The 19,230-nt window shown below is 44.9% G+C and overlaps 1 non-coding gene across 1 annotated transcript; it reads left to right on the top strand.

The window, feature by feature from the left end:
- The first annotated feature begins 528 nt into the window (after positions 1 to 528).
- On the top strand, positions 529 to 700 carry LOC126476762 (small nucleolar RNA snR44). Its single transcript, XR_007587216.1, has one exon. It is a non-coding gene; the product is annotated as a small nucleolar RNA snR44 (small nucleolar RNA).
- The last annotated feature ends 18,530 nt before the right edge of the window (positions 701 to 19,230 follow it).

Genomic DNA, 19,230 nt, shown 5'->3' with positions numbered 1-19,230 from the left:
CCGATAATATTCCGTTGAAATTTAGCGTCGTTACGTCCAGTGGTGTTATTTCTACAGCGGTTTGAAAGTTTAACATTAATTATAATCACCCTGTACTTTGGAGTTCAATTTTTTTGCGCAAGAGTTTTCATTGTGGCAGGTAGTGTATGACTATGTTATAGATTTAATTTAACTTTTCATTTATGCGAATTACATTTCAACTAGAATGAGATTTTCACTCTGCAGTGAAGTGTGCGCTGATATGAAACTTCCTGGTAGATTAAAACTGTGTGCCGGACCGAGACTCGAACTCGGGACCTTTGCCTATCGCGGGCAAGTGCTTTACCAACTGAGCTACCCAAGCACGAGTCACGACCCGTCCTCACAGCTTCAATTCCTCCAGTATTTCACAGAAGCTCTCCTGAATACCTTGCAGAACTAGCACTCCTGGAAGAAAGGACATTGCGGAGTCATGGCTTAGCCACAGCCTGGGGGATGTTTCCAGAATGAGATTTTCACTCTGTAGCGGAGTGTGCGCTGATATGAAACTTCCTGGCACATTAAAACTGGGTGCTGGACCGAGACTCGAACTCGAGTTCGAGTCTCAGTCCGGCACTCAGTTTTAATCTGCCAGGAAGTTACATTTCTACTAACTTTCCTATCATTAAATAGCGAGTACTTCTTGGATACAATCCCTTTTTCATTTATTAACACTGTATTTTGTCAGCCTCCTAAGCTGAGTGATGAACGGGTCTGACTCTTATGCTGAGGACCCAGGTACAATTCCTAGCACAGCTTGGGATATTTCCTTGGTGGGACGACTGGAACGGGGTTTCTCAGCGCAATGAGGCCAAATGAGGAGCTTCTTGAATAAGAAGTAGCGGCTCCAAAGTCTAGAAGCTGATAACGACCAAGAGAACCGTGGCCCGAACCCCTCTCCATACCGCATCCAAATCACGCTGGCTGTCCAGCATTATGTGGACTTTAGAGCTTGATCGCGAAATGACTTATTACTTAGTTACGCCATATACCATGATATTACTAGTGGCGTTCAGTAAGTAATGCATCACTATTTTTTCTGAATACAGTTTGCTTTTTCTCAGGATTCCAATACTTCATATAATCCCCCACTCTTTGCGCTACAAATCCCTGGTTTTTAACATAATCTCCGTTCAATGATACGCCCTCATGCCACTTTACTGGGAAGATCTGTATGCCGGAATGGCACTACGCTAGTGGTCGATGTCGGAGTCAACGTCTCGCTGTGTCAGTAACCTCCCCATAATCCACGTACTACTACTCCCCGTGGAGTGCACCCTTCACTTGGCCAAACAAGTGGATGTCGGAAGATTCGAGATCCGGGCTGATGCATGAGGAAGAACAGTCCAAAGAACGTTTGTGACAAGTGTATCAGAACTATCCACAGAAATGTCCAGTTGTGCAGTGCTGTGTTTGATAGTGATGCGCCGATCACCTCGAATGAGAGTGTCCATATGTTCCAACATTGCAGAAGTCACAAAGCACGCGGGAGATCCAACACGATTGCGTGACCTTGATAGAATACAAATGGTTACCCAAGAAGAAACGTAGATGTAAATCAGGCGAGTGAGCATGTTGGGTGGAGTTTGATGATGCTTGACCATCAGTTGAGAACAAATCTTATGCGGAAAATTTCACAAGGGAAAGAAAACAATCGACCTATTAATGTCAGGCGGGTCTTCTGAGGAGTTAACAACAGAACTCTTTTTATCATTGGTGTCCTGATCAGTTTGATACTGGCCGTCACGAATTCCTCAATTATTTGCTGGAAAAATATGATACATAGCTTAATTATTGCCAGAAAATAGTAGCACATAATTTACGATATTACAGTGTCTATATTATTGCGAATTACGATGCAATGTTCCTTGGACAACCATCAGCTGCATAATCGATTGACGACAGTCAAAATTTGTGCCGGACCCGCACACGAACCCGCATTTCCTGCTTATCGCGAACGGTAGCCTCACACCTTTTTTGAGAGGGAAATATAGTTCAAATGGTTCAAATGGCTCCGAGCACTATGGGACTTAACTTATGAGGTCGTCAGTCCCCTAGAACTTAGAACTACTTAAACCTAACTAACCTAAGGACATCACACACATCCATTCCCGAGGCAGGATTCGAACCTGCGGCCGTAGCAGTTGCGCGGTTGCAGACTGTAGCGCCTAGAACCGCTCGGCCACACCGGCCGGCGAGGGAAATATAGTACTTGTAGATTTCCTCCGACTCGACGGCAGGGCGGTGGCGGAGTGGGCAGGGGTCGACCACTCGAGGCCTTACCATGGCGTCCGCAGCACCACCAACCAACTGGAAGAGGAAGAAGATACTTCATTGTAGCCATGAAATCTCATCATGTGACACGACAGTGGTAGGCGGGAGAGACGAGAGTATAAAACAAGGACAGTTCGGCATCAGGCGCTGCACCCGCCGGGGGCTTGAAATAACGTGAAAGGGGTGGTAGTAGCGCACCTTGACAGCAGTCGAGCTAAGAACGCAATGCACATTCCAGCTGAGTGGCGGGCCGTGCAAAACCCAGGGAGGGAACTGGCGAAACAGGGGTGGTAGCATGGGGGTCGTTCAGTCACTGCATCCTCATTCTGTAGGAGGGTCAAAAGACCGAGCCGCGATTTGGCCCCGACTCCATAAAGGTAGGCGACTGTCCATCCGTTGAGCCACATTATCACTCGAGTCTTCACTGCAGGGAAACACCCGTCCTGTCCTCCGGGCGAACGAAAGTGTACAGTTCGACTGAGGATGGATGGGCGCGGAGGAAACAGGCGACCATTTGCCTCCCCAGTGTCCAGACTTCACGAACAGGTCAGGCGATTAACGTCATCGTTCACCGAGTGACAGGAGGAGCATAAAGGTCTGTGCGTTAAACCAATTGCATGTAAACGTTTGTTAGTGGCGAATTTTCCACAGGCAACGTGATACAGTGTTGCTCGGACTGAAGTCGGGAGGTGCGAGCTGAAGAAGGTTGTACCGCACTGCTGTCTACCTCGTTAATGGATACTTGATCACAGTATTTTTGCAAGGTATGCCAAGTATTAACTGAATATAGAAGTCCCATGGACGTGGGGAGCGCGTACGTGGGAGGCAAGCGCGACAAAAAAGACAGACACATGCGCAAATAGAGGGGCAACACGTCCTACCGACACCGGCAGGGAGATGGAGGCCAACGTGTTGTCGCACGAGCGAGTTCAATGAGGCCGAGTGCTGTTTGTTCATAGGGGCCAAATTAAGGCCGCTGTACAGCACCGAACGTTGTTGACGCCAAGTCATCTGGCTTTCTTGGGGAGGATAGGTGTATTATATTAGACCTTAAAAATTTTACCAGCCTTCAGGAAGTATCTTAACGCGGCCTGCAGCCTACGACCAATCGCTGGCGAAATCGGAAGGGCTTGTGCTATGTGCACCAGCTTGGAAACTACATGCACATTCAAATATTCCACACGTTGCAAAGCTTCGATTCAACGGAGGCGATGTTGCCGAACAGTCATGCCACAGGTGGTGGATGTAATGACGATGCCTACGTATCAGAGGCTTTGGACGAAATATAGAGGCGCCAATTCTTCTCGAGTGCGTCCGCAGCCAAATGGCATCACCGTAGATTTGACAACACTCAGAGAACTGCCTGCTACAGCCCTGTACGTGGAGATCAGATCAAGTACACGTGTGTTCTTTTCCCATAACGTACGAGCAGCAACAGACTGTCTGCGTAGGCACAGTAGCAGAACGAGTATTGGCGCAAGGTGAATCCTGACAAGTGCGTCACCAAACTCCTAATAAGTGGCTCCAGGGAGAGAGCATAGAGGAGCGTCGACAGCGGGCATCTCTGATGTAAGGAACGTTGGATCGGTACTGGTTCGGTGCTATAACTGTTAACCTGGGAAAGGGAGTGGTTGTTGGCATAGAGACGTTATAGGGTATCCATCTGTTCCATGACAGCAAAGAGGTAACCATGTTGCACCCGATCAGGAGCACTGTCAAAATAGACAGCCACCAGCGCTGCATGGAGATTGCACGTAGATGCCCAGAACAGTCACATCTCGACATTCACTACTGGGCACGTACAGGTCCACCCGGCGTCTTATGTTCTGTGGATATTAGGATCCGATGACATTGTGTAGCCAAAATACATGGAAATATCTTGTAGACGGCACTGAGTAAGGTTAGGGTGCGATAATGGGCAACTGTATTCCCCTCCGATGGCTTGTGTGCTGAGATGATAATACCTTCGACAAATGGCTGTGAAAATGTGGCGGCTGTCGTCAACAGTTCGCCACCAAGTCCTGGAAAGCCCACTAAAATTCCACCGGAAGACCATGCGCTTCTGGCGACTTCTTTGGAGCTCCCTTTGATAGCATCCTTGAAGTCATCACAAGTGATGTTCTCCATCAGGCTTTCCACTTTGGTGTCCCAGATGGTGCAAGTAATATGGGACGAAACTGGCTCCAAATCATGAACTTCACAAGCCAGTCTCGATATCTTCTTGGTTGGTGGCCCGAAGCCCCAGACGAGTGACGAACTCCAAGACCAATTGTTGCTGGCGGTGCTTCCTGTCAATCACGATGCGGTGCTTTGAGGGGTCTTCCTGCCACACCGTACCTTGACAGCGAGTCCTCACGACTACTCCCTACAATCTGCAATGGGCCAGTACAATTATGTGAGCCTTGATCTTCTTGCGATCCATCTGAACATCTGGGGGAGGGTGGTTACATATGAAGATCACAATGCATGGTGAAATAGAAGTCTGTTGTATGCCGGTTTCATGCAGACAATTTCCTACCAAACTACATCATGACTCGCTATAGTGAAGGCTTGGTGCACTCCAGCCACCACGGCATCATCATTGATGCCAGCATTCGCATGCTGTCCAAACCTCCTCCAGACGCTGCTGGCACTGAGGCTCGGTAATGCGTGTGGTGTTTGATTTCCGCAGCACACAACTGCGCGACACCATCTGCTGTGGGAAGAGGATAGTGCTGATGTACACACGGTGGTTCGAGGACACCAATGGCCAGTAATATGCATCTTGGATAGCATTGACGAGCCCCTGGGAGACGTAAATCCTTTCCAAGCGGCTGCAGAGTAGCCTATCTGATACATATAGCTTTGTGAATCGCCTTGGCGAATCTCCCATGTTTTGCAGAGGGAAAGATTGTGGACGACAAAGCACAATTCCTGGCAGTGATTGGAGTTTTTCCTTCCGATGTAAAACACAACTGAAGTCGCCGCCAAGCAGACAATATTCGTAGCGGCCAAGAGTAAAATCGAGCTCTATCTCTTCTATGGCCACAGCAAGACGGGGCGCACCGATTTACAATGCGGGTGGCCATCATGATAAGTCCCATACCACCATGGATGGTAGGTACATGACGTCTTCAACTGATATGCCCTCAGGAACATATGGGTCTACTCCACGCCGAGGAGAGGCATAAGGTGTACGAGGGGTAACCGGCCGTGTCTGGCATGGCCGCCAAGTGCACTTCCTGAAGCAGTGCGACGTCAATGTAGGAAGACCAAATCATTTCAAGCAGAATTTGGTGTTTCACCCAAGTACTAATGTTGTTGATGTTAATCACAGTCATTCCGTACGTTTAAAGCTGTGGCCCGCCGCGTGGAGGAATGCTGGTAGTCAACAGAAATGGGTAGCCGGCAGCGCCGCTTGCTGTGTTTTCCTGGAATCCACTGCATTTATTGCTCCGTCTTGAGTTCCGCAGGCGTCTGCGTAGGATATGGTGCGTCTTTGACGTCGTCGCTCCATGCTGATGTTGTCACGCCTCAGATGTGTCCATACGATCCATCGAAAACACTGCCGACGGCTGCAGTTACACAGCCGAGTCGCCAGTGGGGTGGAGATCCTCCAGATCGTCAGTTTGCGCAGGCGTCACACTTGTCACAGCTGGTCCATCTGCCAAAGTAGCAGTGTGGATCTCTTCATCTCGAGAAATCATCGAGGTGTCATCAGGGCGACCAGTCACTGAATCATCAATATAAGGCGAGGCATCCTCGTCAGAGGTCATGGGACGCTGCCACTTGCACTTCTTTGGTGACCACTGTTTGTGCACCAGAGCTCCATTATCGAAGATGGAGGGATACCCGATGTTCTGGTACAAAAGTCGTCGTAGGAAAGATGAATGTTGAAAGTTCCACTGAAGTATCTGGCACGGCGTTCGCAGGTGTTGATGTGATAGGAGGAGGGAGGGACGTAGGCGTCTGCGTTCTGTCGGACTCCACAGATAGGCATGCCACTTGTGACTGTGGCTCTGTTGCTCACCGGCTGATGGTCAGCGAAGTGAGGGCTACCACTTAGGTGACAGGCAATACTGTTGGTGGAGTCTCTCTCGGCATCTCAGCCAGTGACAGTTGAATGTCGCACCGTTGCAGGCTTTCCGAATGGAGATGACCGTCCTTGCCACACCCACAGAAAGTCTTGTGTTGAGTGTCGTATGTAACGATTGCATAACACCCACTGATATTTAAATAGGACTGCACATGACAATGAAGATCTATCGTGCTCTGACGCACCCCGTTTAAAACGGGGTACATACTGAACTGCACACAGCATTCTGCGGTGTGATCGTGAACCACGGCGTAGGGCCGAGAGGTCGCTATGACGTCTTCCGCCTGCAGCTCAAAAGGCAGCTCAAACACATGTACGGTACGCAGGCACAAGACTGCATATGCCACCATGACTGCGCTGATGTTTCCGTCAGCGTGACAAAGCCGTAGACCATGTTGAGCAGATTTAAAGGTTCTATCATGCGCCGCATTCTCAACGACCTTTATATATGTGGCACCACTAAGAATGCAAAGGTGTTTTCCCTGTACGTCCGATGGTGGTATCTCTGCCTCATCGTGGAGGAATCTTTCTACTTCCAGCGCTTTTGGTTGTTTATTATCGTTGTTAAAGGTGAATCGAAGTGTTGCTTTCCTGAAGCAGTTGGTCATTTTCCTGCTCACAAGCAAGCGGAGTCTAAGTCTGAAAAGTAAAGAAGACAGGCTGTGCGCGTCGCAGGCGGAAAAACATTGCGCGTCCACACTACTCGGCTTCTAAACCAGACTACTAGCTGTCCGAGCACACCTCACGGCCGGACCCAAACTTCTATATGTCCTCAACCATGTGTCGACGAACTGTAATCGTGCATGCATGCATGTCCGGAGGAATATTGCATCGTAATTCGGAATAACGCAGGCGCTGCAATACCGTATTTATCCGCCGACACCAGGGAAGCAACTTCCAAGTAAAATGTCTCCCCTGTACGGGAATATACGTGGTGGATGTACCAGTGCCGGTTGTAGACATTGTAGACTTATGACTGACTACATATGGAAGTTTGAGTGTGGCTTTGAGTAGGGCTAGTATAGCTAAATGGTGAAGGAACTCTTGTTCTGTTGTTGCTACGGATGTACATTCTAATTTTGTTTGTCGTAACTGAAAGACGCCTTTTTCCTTATAAAAAAAAAGTCGATAGAGGAAAAAAAAAAAGTGGGAAGCGAGAGGCACCCCCGTCCGGGCGACCCTGGTTCGGGGCCCATCTATGCTGCATTTGTTTTCTTTTTGTTTTTTCAAATGCTTGTTTTAATTTATAATTATTCATGAAGGTTTTGCAAATACAACGTTCGCAGAAAAATGCATACGTGAACAGCGCACCTATGTGGAAGCGGTAAAGGAAGTAATGGGGGACAAGGAAGAAGAAATCTTAAAACGCGTAGGACATGATATCAGACAGTTAGAACAACGGTTAAGAGACGAAATAGTTAAACAAAGTACGGTAATATCATCGCCTGGGGCGGTAAGCGGAGCGATAAACAGCCATCCGCCAGTGGGAGAATCAGTGGCGCGGACAACAATTCCCAACCCACGCCGCGCGACCGCATGTCGACGCGCGACGCGAGCAGCGGGCAAAACTTCGCTGAAACAAATATACCATCACCGCAGGGAAATGCTGTTCCGCCGTGCTGGACAGCGTTGTTAATGGATGAGAGCTTAATAAAACATCGACGGTTTCCCGTATTCTCAAATGAGAAAAAGCGAACGCACCCGGTAGTGTTTGTCCGAGCCTTTAGAAATGTACTGCCCAGGACTTGGACAGAAGCTCAAAAGATTAAATATGTAGTAGGACACACCGAGGGTGATGCCCTTTTGTGGGCTACGGAGATGTCAGAACTTTGCGAGACATATGATCAGTTTAAGAATGCATTTTTAGATAAATACTGGTCAACAGCTATCCAGGAGAGGTTAAGACGACAGGTATTTAACCCAGTACCATATCATTCAAAATTCGGGGGGCTAAGAAGCTATTTTGAAAAATACCTAAACAAGACCCGTTACTGAAATAATCCGATATCTCATGCCGATATACTGAAAATCTTAAAGAACAAGTTACCTGCAAATGTTACGGAAAAATTAATAACTGTTCCCGAATATAATCTCGAGTATTTTCTTTCAGAGCTCGACTCAATAGATCTGATTCATGAGGATGGGCAAGCCACGCCTAGTTACCGTAACGGTAATGGGCACAACCCAAAAGGGAAGAACTACGGTAACGGCAATGGCTTTGGAAATTATAACGGTCGTGTGCGTATGAATGAATGGCATCCGTATGCACCGCCGCGCCACAACGGAAATCCGTACAATCGGTCTACCCATCAGCCACAGGGTGACCGAGGGTACGAAACTAAATATCAGCCCCATAGGTACGGTAACGGCCGAGACAATAGAAATACGAGGGAAAACTTCGACAATAGGCGACAAGGAAATGCAAATTACCAGGAACGGAATATGCAACTCAGGGATCCGAGAGATAACAGGCAGCCCGTACAGTCAAATCGAAACAACCGGGACACGAACTGGCGAGCACGCGAACATACGATAAACATAGTAGAAGTGACGGCAGAAAATGAAACAATACTTTTACCGGCCCCAGGAAATAATAATCGAGCGTGACTAGAGGAAGAAGGTAATGAACTATCAGTGTGCCACAGTACTAATATGAGCGACTTAAACACTAAAACGAACAGGAACGGAAAGGAGAAAGCAGACACTGAAACAAACCTACACATACAGCATATCCGGAATCTATTTTTAAGGTATGATAAGGACGCAGAAATGAAAGAAGACTTGTTTATCGAAGAGAAAGAAACAACACGCAAGATAAGTGAAATTATTCAAGCAACAATAAAGGTAAAGGTGGGAAACATAGATGTACTAGTTGTTTTGGATACTGGCGCGTCGACAAGCCTAATGTCTACTGGTTTGTTCTAAGAGATAGCGAGGGAAGTAGATGTTCCCACACTACCTGTAGAGAACTGTAAGATCGTAATGGCGATGGGAAGTAAATCTAAAGTTATAAAATTACAGGCCAGCATACCCATTAGCATATGTGGTGTAATTTTGCAGTGTACTTTCTTGTTGGTAGACAAACTTATAGTGAACTGTATACTTGGTATGGAGGTGTTCAGAAGATATGGGATGAAAATAGATATCGGCAGCGGAGAATGTCAATTTCATGTAGGGGAGCGCACACTGACTGTGGACTTAATAAGAACTACAATGACAAATCAGATTAGGCTGATACTAGACATTAATGTTAAACTTGTCTACCCTCAATCCTTAATGGCCAAGGAGATGGAACTTGATGACGCTGATAGGGAGATCCTCGATGAGCAAATAGTAGACAGTAAAATAAGTAAATCCACTTGTCTTAACAATGAACAGCGAAGTGAACTGACAAAATTACTCTTCAAATATCATAACATTTTTCGTAAACAACCTACTGTTATTAAGGGATGTGAGTATAAAATGGCAGTATACCCGCATGAAACATATTATAGAACGTCATATGGCACCCCTTGGGCAAAGAAAGGTGCAGTAAGAAAAGAAATAGAGCGTATGATTAGGTGGAGGGTTATTGAAACATCGCACACACCTTACAGCAATCCGATTCTCGCAGTTGGTAAAACTGACGAAACGGTGCGGTTGGTGTTAGACGCGAGGGAAATAAACAGAATCATCGTTCCTATAAGAACAAGGCCAGAGAATCTAGAAGAGCAGCTATTAAAGTTTTATGGCGTTAAGTATTTAACATCCCTTGATTTGAAAGCTTCGTACTGGCAAATTTTATTACATGCAGAGAGTAGAAAGTATACAGCTTTCATAAATGCCGGGAGGAGCTACCAATTTAAGGTGCTGCCTTTCGGATTAAATGTGAGCGCTGGTGTATTTATTGAAGCATTAAACAGGGTACTTGGACCGGAACTGCTTAGCCAGGTTACACTCTACGTTGATGATCTATTCATTGCAACTCAAACATGGGACAAACATATAAGTATTTTGGAAAGGAATTTTCAAAAATTTGATGAATACAATGTCAAAGTTAACTTTAAAAAGTCTGAATTCGGAAAGGAAAAAATAAAATTCTTAGGGCATATTATTTCACCAGTAGGAATTCTACCTGACCCCAGTAAACTAGATGCGATACGGAATTTCCCAACACCCTATACTAAGAAACAATTAAAAGGTTTTCTAGGAATGGCCTCGTTTTTCAGGAAGTTTCTGCCACAACAATTGTTGAACAGTAGTTCACTATTAAACTTACTGCGTAAAAACCACAGTTGGTTGTGGACTAAAGAATGTGAAAATGATTTTCAGCAGATTAAGCAGGCGCTGATTAACGCGCCTATCCTGAAACACCCAAATATGGAATTGGATTTTTGTTTAAGCACCGATGCTAGTTATCAGGGGCTCGGTGCGTGCCTGTTTCAGATAATAACAAAGGATGGTAAGGAAGAAGTCAATGTAATCAGTTTGTCAGTAGAACCCTCACAGAATGTGAAAGATCTTATTCCGTAACTGAGCTAGAAGCGTTAGCAGTAGTTTGGGCATTTCGTAAATTTCAATATTACCTTTGGGGAAAACATACCAAAGTTTACTGTGATCATCAAGCCTTGTCCTTTCTTCTGACGTGCAAGTTGTTACATAAGAGAATAGCGAGGTGGTGCATGTATGTCCAAGAGTTTGATTTTGAGATAGTGTACACAAAAGGGGAACAGAATGTTTTGGCAGATGCACTATCACGGTTACCTAAAGGTCTTATCGATTTCCACGAGTTAGAGGAACAAACATCAGACTTCAAGGTGCTTTTAATAAATGATGGAACTTTTAAACCATATTATATTAAAATGTGCAAAAATATACAACGTTTACAGGAAGAAGACCCGAGATGGAGCAAGGTAAGGAAAAAATTGCAGGCTAGAACACACGAACGTTTAGAGCAATATTACATTATACATAATGGCGTCCTCTTTCACAGAAGAGATCGACGAATGGATAAGTGGTGTGTGTGCATACCTCAGGAATACGTGGAAAACTTAATTCAACACACGCACCGCACATGGGAGCACTGTTGTTGTTGTGGTCTTCAGTCCTGAGACTGGTTTGATGCAGCTCTCCATGCTACTCTATCCTGTGCAAGCTTCTTCATCTCCCAGTACCTACTGCAACCTACATCCTTCTGAATCTGCTTGGTGTATTCGTCTCTTGGTCTCCCTCTACGATTTCTACCCTCCACGTTGCCCTCCAATGCTAAATTTGTGATCCCTTGATGCCTCAAAACATGTCCTACCAACCGATCCCTTCTTCTAGTCAAGTTGTGCCACAAACTTCTCTTCTCCCCAATCCTATTCAATACCTCGTCATTAGTTACGTCATCTACCCACCTTATCTTCAGCATTCTTCTGTAGCACCACATTTCGAAAGCTTCTATTCTCTTCTTGTCCAAACTAGTTATCGTCCATGTTTCACTTCCATACATGGCTACACTCCATACAAATACTTTCAGAAACGACTTCCCGACACTTAAATCTATACTCGATGTTAAAACTTTCTCTTCTTCAGAAACGCTTTCCTTGCCATTGCCAGTCTACATTTTATATCCTCTCTACTTCGACCATCATCGGTTATTTTACTCCCTAAATAGCAAAACTCCTTTACTACTTTAAGTGCCTCATTTCCTAATCTAATTCCCTCAGCATCATCCGACTTAATTTGACTACATTCCATTATCCTCGTTTTGCTTTTGTTGATGTTCATGTTACATCCTCCTTTCAAGACACTGTCCATTCCGTTCAACTGCTCTTCCAAGTCCTTTGCTGTCTCTGACAGAATTACAATGTCATCGGCGAACCTCAAAGTTTTTACTTCTTCTCCATGAATTTTAATACCTAATCCGAATTTTTCTTTTGTTTCCTTTACTGCTTGCTCAATATACAGATTGAATAACATCGGGGAGAGGCTACAACCCTGTCTCACTCCTTTCCCAACCCCTGCTTCCCTTTCATGCCCCTCGACTCTTATACCTGCCATCTGGTTTCTGTACAAATTGTAAATAGCCTTTCACTCCCTGTATTTTACCCCTGCCACCTTCAGAATTTGAAAGAGAGTATTCCAGTTAACATTGTCAAAAGCTTTCTCTAAGTCTACAAATGCTAGAAACGTAGGTTTGCCTTTTCTTAATCTTTCTTCTAAGATAAGTCGTAAGGTCAGTATTGCCTCACGTGTTCCAACATTTCTACGGAACCCAAACTGATCTTCCCCGAGGTCGGCTTCTACCAGTTTTTCCATTCGTCTGTAAAGAATTCGCGTTAGTATTTTGCAGCTGTGACTTATTAAACTGATAGTTCGGTAATTTTCACATCTGTCAACACCTGCTTTCTTTGGGATTGGAATTATTATATTCTTCTTGAAGTCTGAGGGTATTTCGCCTGTCTCATACATCGTGCTCACCAGATGGTAGAGTTTTGTCATGACTGGCTCTCCCGAGGCCATCAGTAGTTCTAATGGAATGTTGTCTACTCCCGGGGCCTTGTTTCGACTCAGGTCTTTCAGTGCTCTGTCAAACTCTTCACGCAGTATCTTATGGGGGCACTATGGAGTGCTAAAGTGTGCCGCCAAAATTTCTGCGTATTGTTATTTCCCTAATATGAGGCGACGTATAGAGCAAGTAATCAGACGCTGTGCGGTGTGTCAAAAGGTCAAACATCAGAATAGGACATGTCTTAACGTACTAAACCCAATAATACCAAAGCAACCAAGAGATCTTGTATCTATTGACGCCGCAGGACCTTATCCCCAAGCCCGCGCCGGAGTTAAATACATCGTAGCCCGGTATGATGTTTTTAGTAAGTATCTCCAGCTGTAAGCAGTCAAAACAGTTAGGTCAGGTCCAATTATAAGGGGAATTCTGGAAGACTACATACCACGCATTGGGAAACCCCAAGCAGTCCTAACTGATAACGCCTCAAATTTTACATGTGACCAATGGAAGTCTTTTTTAAAATCACAAAACATACGTCATATTTTAGTATCCAGGTTCCACCCGGAAGCAAGTCCCGTCGAACGGTGCTTCCGTGAATTTAATAGGTTTATCCGCACATATATACCACAGAACCAAAGGAAATGGATAGAATACCTGGGTCCGTTTCAGCACATAGTAAATCACCTACCACACACATCAACAGGGCACACACCGGCCGAACTAATGTTTGAAAAGGTGGAGCTAGATGAATGGGCAAAACCGATACCTAAATTACGGCACAAAGTCGTAGTCTTAGATGAGAAAGTACGGCGAGCGCTTATAACATTGGAAGAGCAAGCTCAAATAAGGAAAGGAATTTACGACAGGAAATTGAAAAACGTAACAGAATTCCAGATTGGACAGGAGGTACTACTAAGAATGCATCCGAAATCATCGAAATTAAAGGCATTGAATAAAAAATGGCAATTTTTATATGTTGTTCCGTATGTCATTGTTGACAAGCCACATCCGGCGTGCCACTTGATAGGAAATATAAAAAATGGTAAAATAAAAGACATGTATCCACATAAAGATTTGCGGAAATTTATTAAATGAAAATTCAAATCTCATTCTGTCCTTATGTGTTGCATCAGTAAAACGCAAGTAGGTAGGAGGTTTGTCGCTCTTTGACGAATAAACCGACTGGCGCTCTGCTCCTCTCCAGCTAGGGGACACAATATTTATATTTCCCGTGCCCTCTCCCTCTTCTACTATCCTGCTTAATCAATAAGGAATGTTCAATTTTCTTTTACTATCTAACATGCAGAGAGTGAGATGCAGCCTAGTGAAAATAAATTTTCCTTGTATTTTGATATTGTACTCTCTTAAGACTTAATTCACAGCGCGCGAGCTTTAAGCGAGGGGCATGAACGATGAGGTATACTGAGCCGTGCTGCCGCGCTTAAAGCAGAGCGTACTTCAACATTATATACGAAGCGGCTAACAGCTGATCGTAGGGGCCAAGTAGGCAAAAAGCAAGGTTGAGTTCAGTGTCCCCTGCACGATGCGCAAAGACACACTGCGCACCGCGACGGAAACCATTCTAGAATTTAAGCGAATCGGCATTCACACCGCGCGACCAGCTGGACAAAACGGAAGCGAAACAAAGTGGGGTACCTATCAGCTAGTTACTCTGACGTAGATGAGCAACACAAACTAAACGAATAGAGACATTTATTCCTAAGTCGGCGACTATACTGTAAAGAGCACTAATTTTAAAAGTATATCAATAAGTTAAGCATATGCAGCTTTAAGAAAATGAGCGCATTGACGCAAGTAAACTATAAGGAGAGTAGAATACGCTAAATTTGTGAACTTAACGCAATCCATTGAACGTACATAGTTATACTTATTTCTCAGAATTCAACGTAGAAGAGAATAAACACAGGAAATGACCTATCCGACTATGTACAACGGGATTAAGACAAGTTGAAAAGGGAAGTAACAACATGTACACTTGAAAGAACGCGATTAGCACATAACTTAAGAACTAAGCGACTTACATACAACACATAAGTGAGCGACGATGTGAAAGGTAGAATGAGATATAAACATAGAAAAATGCGTGTGACTGAGATGTAAACTATAAAATAACATATCGTACAAGATTTAGCGAGAGGAGCAGTTGTACACTTATAGAACTACACTTCTTTAAAGACAACATTAGAAGTAGTGAGCATAATGTACAGGGAGAATACATATCCACAAATTTGTTATTGCAGAACTCACCTATGTTAGTTGCTATTAATTACACGATACCTTATAGTATAAGCAGCAAAATAAAGCTGTAAACATGAATTGAACAACACGCGGGAGATAAGCTAAGTAAATACAAAAACCAACCAATACGCACACAACGTAATTACATGAACTTAAAACAAAAGAACTGAGGTAAGTACTGTATGTTGACAAAAGCAATATGGAGAAATAAATGAAATTTCACTGCTGGATAATATTTTGAAATGGAGACAGTGAAAGGTTTTATTAGATTCGACTGAAGGTATTAATTAGTTAATCTACGTTTGTGGTGACGTACCGTGCATGGAGTGAATCTAGGAAGAGAATGAAAGTGTATTAGAGTAATACGAGTTTATTTATATTTGTGGGAAGAAATAAATAGGGCGGTGGTTCTAGTGTGAGAACCCTGTAGGTAGTACATGAGTATAAAAATGGTTCAAATGGCTCTGAGCACTATGGGACTTAACATCTGTGGTCATCAGTCCCCTAGAACTTAGAACTACTTAAACCTAACTAACCTAAGGAGATCACACACATCCATGCCCGAGGCAGGATTCGAACCTGCGACCGTAGCAGTCGCGCGGTTCCGGACTGAGCGCCTAGAACCGCTAGACCACCGCGGCCGGCTACTGAGTATGAATGGCGATTTATGTGGAATATTTTAATGAATAATTATATGGGTATACGGCGATGAATATGAGGATTAATATTACAAGGGTACCTAGGAAAGGGCCACGAAGCCGACGTAAGAAAGAATACACTATATAGTTTTAAGTCTTAGAATGAATGGTTGTATGAGTGTGGAAAACAAAGTATGATGATGCATGTACGGTAAGTAATTATGAAAAGGGACATCACGAGGAAGCAGTGAGGAGTATAGAAGAAACAGTGAAGTCGATAGTAACAATGGTACATGATAACATTTAAAACACACCACAGCACAGTGATTTGCTACGCAGACATCAGAATGTAAAACAACCTAGTATGAAAAATATTTCCTTAGCGACTAACTGTTACAGCTCGAGAAACTATAAGGTTAATATAAATGAAAATATGATACACGATTCGTATGAGGAATGAACACAAAATGCAGTGAAACAATATTTTCTACACTGAGTTCTTGACGCACGCAGGAGCGAAAGCATTATTTCAGCACATGCGCGTTCTTATTTAGCGATAATGAATTATGAGTGGAGCTACACATGACAAAAATACGGTAAAATTATCGGTCACATGTCACGAAGGTAAACATGTACATGTCGTCGAATCAATAAGGCAGAAATATGGCTTGAAATATGTGTTCACGAATGTGGAATATTACGACGATTAACAAGCAGTGATGAAGTCAGGATTGTCAAGGGATAAAACATCCCCCACACTCGCTCACAAACGAGCACTTGTAAATATTATACATAGTACGAAGATTTATCAAATGCCAAGGATAGAGTAAGTACACTTACGACGCACTACAAATAGCAATCCTAGAAGTAGCTTGATCTCTGAAGCAGACCTTAGCGAATCCTGTTTTCCATGTAGTGAGTAGTGCTAGAACGTATTTTCTATGTGTATTTGTGATGGTAAAAATGCGCAGGAGGTTGGGCCTGCAAGTCAAGAGAAAAGCAAAAATTCAGAACAAATGAGAGATTCCTTCTAATTTACTTATTAGTGTGTAAGATGGATGATGCCTAACATGGAACCCATATAGGAAATGTGAATGTGACTTGTACATTTATGTGTCAACTTTACTATTGCCAATGTCGATGTCTATGAAAATATGTATGTAGTACACTCCTGGAAATTGAAATAAGAACACCGTGAATTCATTGTCCCAGGAAGGGGAAACTTTATTGACACATTCCTGGGGTCAGATACATCACATGATCACACTGACAGACCCACAGGCACATAGACACAGGCAACAGAGCATGCACAATGCTGGCACTAGTACAGTGTATATCACCCTTTCGCAGCAATGCAGGCTGCTATTCTCCCATGGAGACGATCGTAGTGATGCTGGATGTAGTCCTGTGGAACGGCTTGCCATGCCATTTCCACCTGGCGCCTCAGTTGGACCAGCGTTCGTGCTGGACGTGCAGACCGCGTGAGACGACTCTTCAACCAGTCCCAAACATGCTCAATGGGGGACAGATCCGGAGATCTTGCTGGCCAGGGTAGTTGACTTACACCTTCTAGAGCACGTTGGGTGGCACGGGATACATGCGGACGTGCATTGTCCTGTTGGAACAGCATGTTCCCTTGCCGGTCTAGGAATAGTAGAACGATGGGTTTGATGACGGTTTGGATGTACCGTGCACTATTCAGTGTCCCCTCGACGATCACCAGTGGTGTACGGCCAGTGTAGGAGATCGCTCCCCACACCATGATGCCGGATGTTGGCCCTGTGTGCCTCGGTCGTATGCAGTCCTGATTGTGGCGCTCACCTGCACGGCGCCAAACACGCATACGACCATCATTGGCACCAAGGCAGAAGCGACTCTCATCGCTGAAGACGACACGTCTCCATTCGGCCCTCCATTCACGCCTGTCGCGACACCACTGGAAGCGGGCTGCACGATGTTGAGGCGTGAGCGGAAGACGGCCTAACGGTGTGCGAGACCGTAGCCCAGCTTCATGGAGACGGTTGCGAATGGTCCTCGCCAATACCCCAGGAGCAACAGTGTACCTAATTTGCTGGGAAGTGGCGGTGCGGCCCCCTATGGCACTGCGTAGGATCCTACGGTCTTGGCGTGCATCCGTGCGTCGCTGCGGTCCGGTCCCAGGTCGACGGGCACGTGCACCTTCCGCCGACCACTGGCGACAACATCGATGTACTGTGGAGACCTCACGCCCCACGTGTTGAGCAATTCGGCGGTACGTCCACCCGGCCTCCCGCATGCCCACTATACGCCCTCGCTCAAAGTCCGTCAACTGCACATACGGTTCACGTCCACGCTGTCGCGGCATGCTACCAGTGTTAAAGACTGCGATGGAGCTCCGTATGCCACGGCAAACTGGCTGACACTGACGGCGGCGTTGCACAAATGCTGCGCAGCTAGCGCCATTCGACGGCCAACACCGCGGTTCCTGGTGTGTCCGCTGTGCCGTGCGTGTGATCATTGCTTGTACAGCCCTCTCGCAGTGTCCGGAGCAAGTATGGTGGGTCTGACACACCGGTGTCAATGTGTTCTTTTTTCCATTTCCAGGAGTGTATTTTCTATTGTAGTTGCGGATGTAAAAACGCGCAGGAGGTCGGTCCTGCAAGACAATAACAAGAAAGAGCAAACATTCAGAACAAGTGCAAGATTCCCTCTAATTTGCTTATTGCTGTGTCAGATGCTGCTTAACATAGAGTCCATATACGAAATGTGAATTGGACATTTATTTGCCAACTATATTATTGTTAATGTCGATGTCTATGTAAAATGTATGTATGTACTCTTTTCTTCTTTTCTATGTGTAGTTGTGGACGTAAAAACGCGCAGCAGGTCGGTCCTGCAAGACAAGAATATAAAATGCCAATATTCAGAATAAATGAAAGATACCTCCTGATTTACATATTAGTGTGTAAGAGGGTGCATGTCATGGAGTCCGTATATGAAATGTGAATGTGAATTGTAAATTTATGTGTCAACTCTATTATTGTCAATGTTTATGTCTATGTATGCACTATTATCAATTTTATGTGAGATTTTATACTTGAAGAACAACAACTTATGTATGTATGTGAAGTGCAACGGGACGGACGAGTAAAATACTCCCACGTGTGAAGTGATACAAAAACATTAAGGCCTAATAATATGGCAAATAACGACTCAGCCGTAATATGAGTAAACGCTACAGTCTAGCAAAGTGAATACAGAGAGTGTGATGCGTGTGCGACGGAGATATCAGAGGAAATCCTTATAACCACGAGTTGAGGTGGAGAACCGCTGAACTACAATGCACGACGGAAGATAATGCCGTATCCCGCAGTGCGGCTCTTACCTTCAATGTCACTGGCCGAAAACCTCGCCCAGGCGCGAGATGAGGTATTGGTGTTCTTCGGGTTGAGCGTTGGAGCTGAATCCGTCGTATCCAGTCTCCGGACTGGGGGGCATATACACTCCTGGAA

This window comes from Schistocerca serialis, chromosome 4, assembly GCF_023864345.2.
Source record: "Schistocerca serialis cubense isolate TAMUIC-IGC-003099 chromosome 4, iqSchSeri2.2, whole genome shotgun sequence".
Lineage (NCBI taxonomy): Eukaryota > Metazoa > Arthropoda > Insecta > Orthoptera > Acrididae > Schistocerca > Schistocerca serialis.
This window is presented reverse-complemented; position numbering and strand designations above follow the sequence as displayed.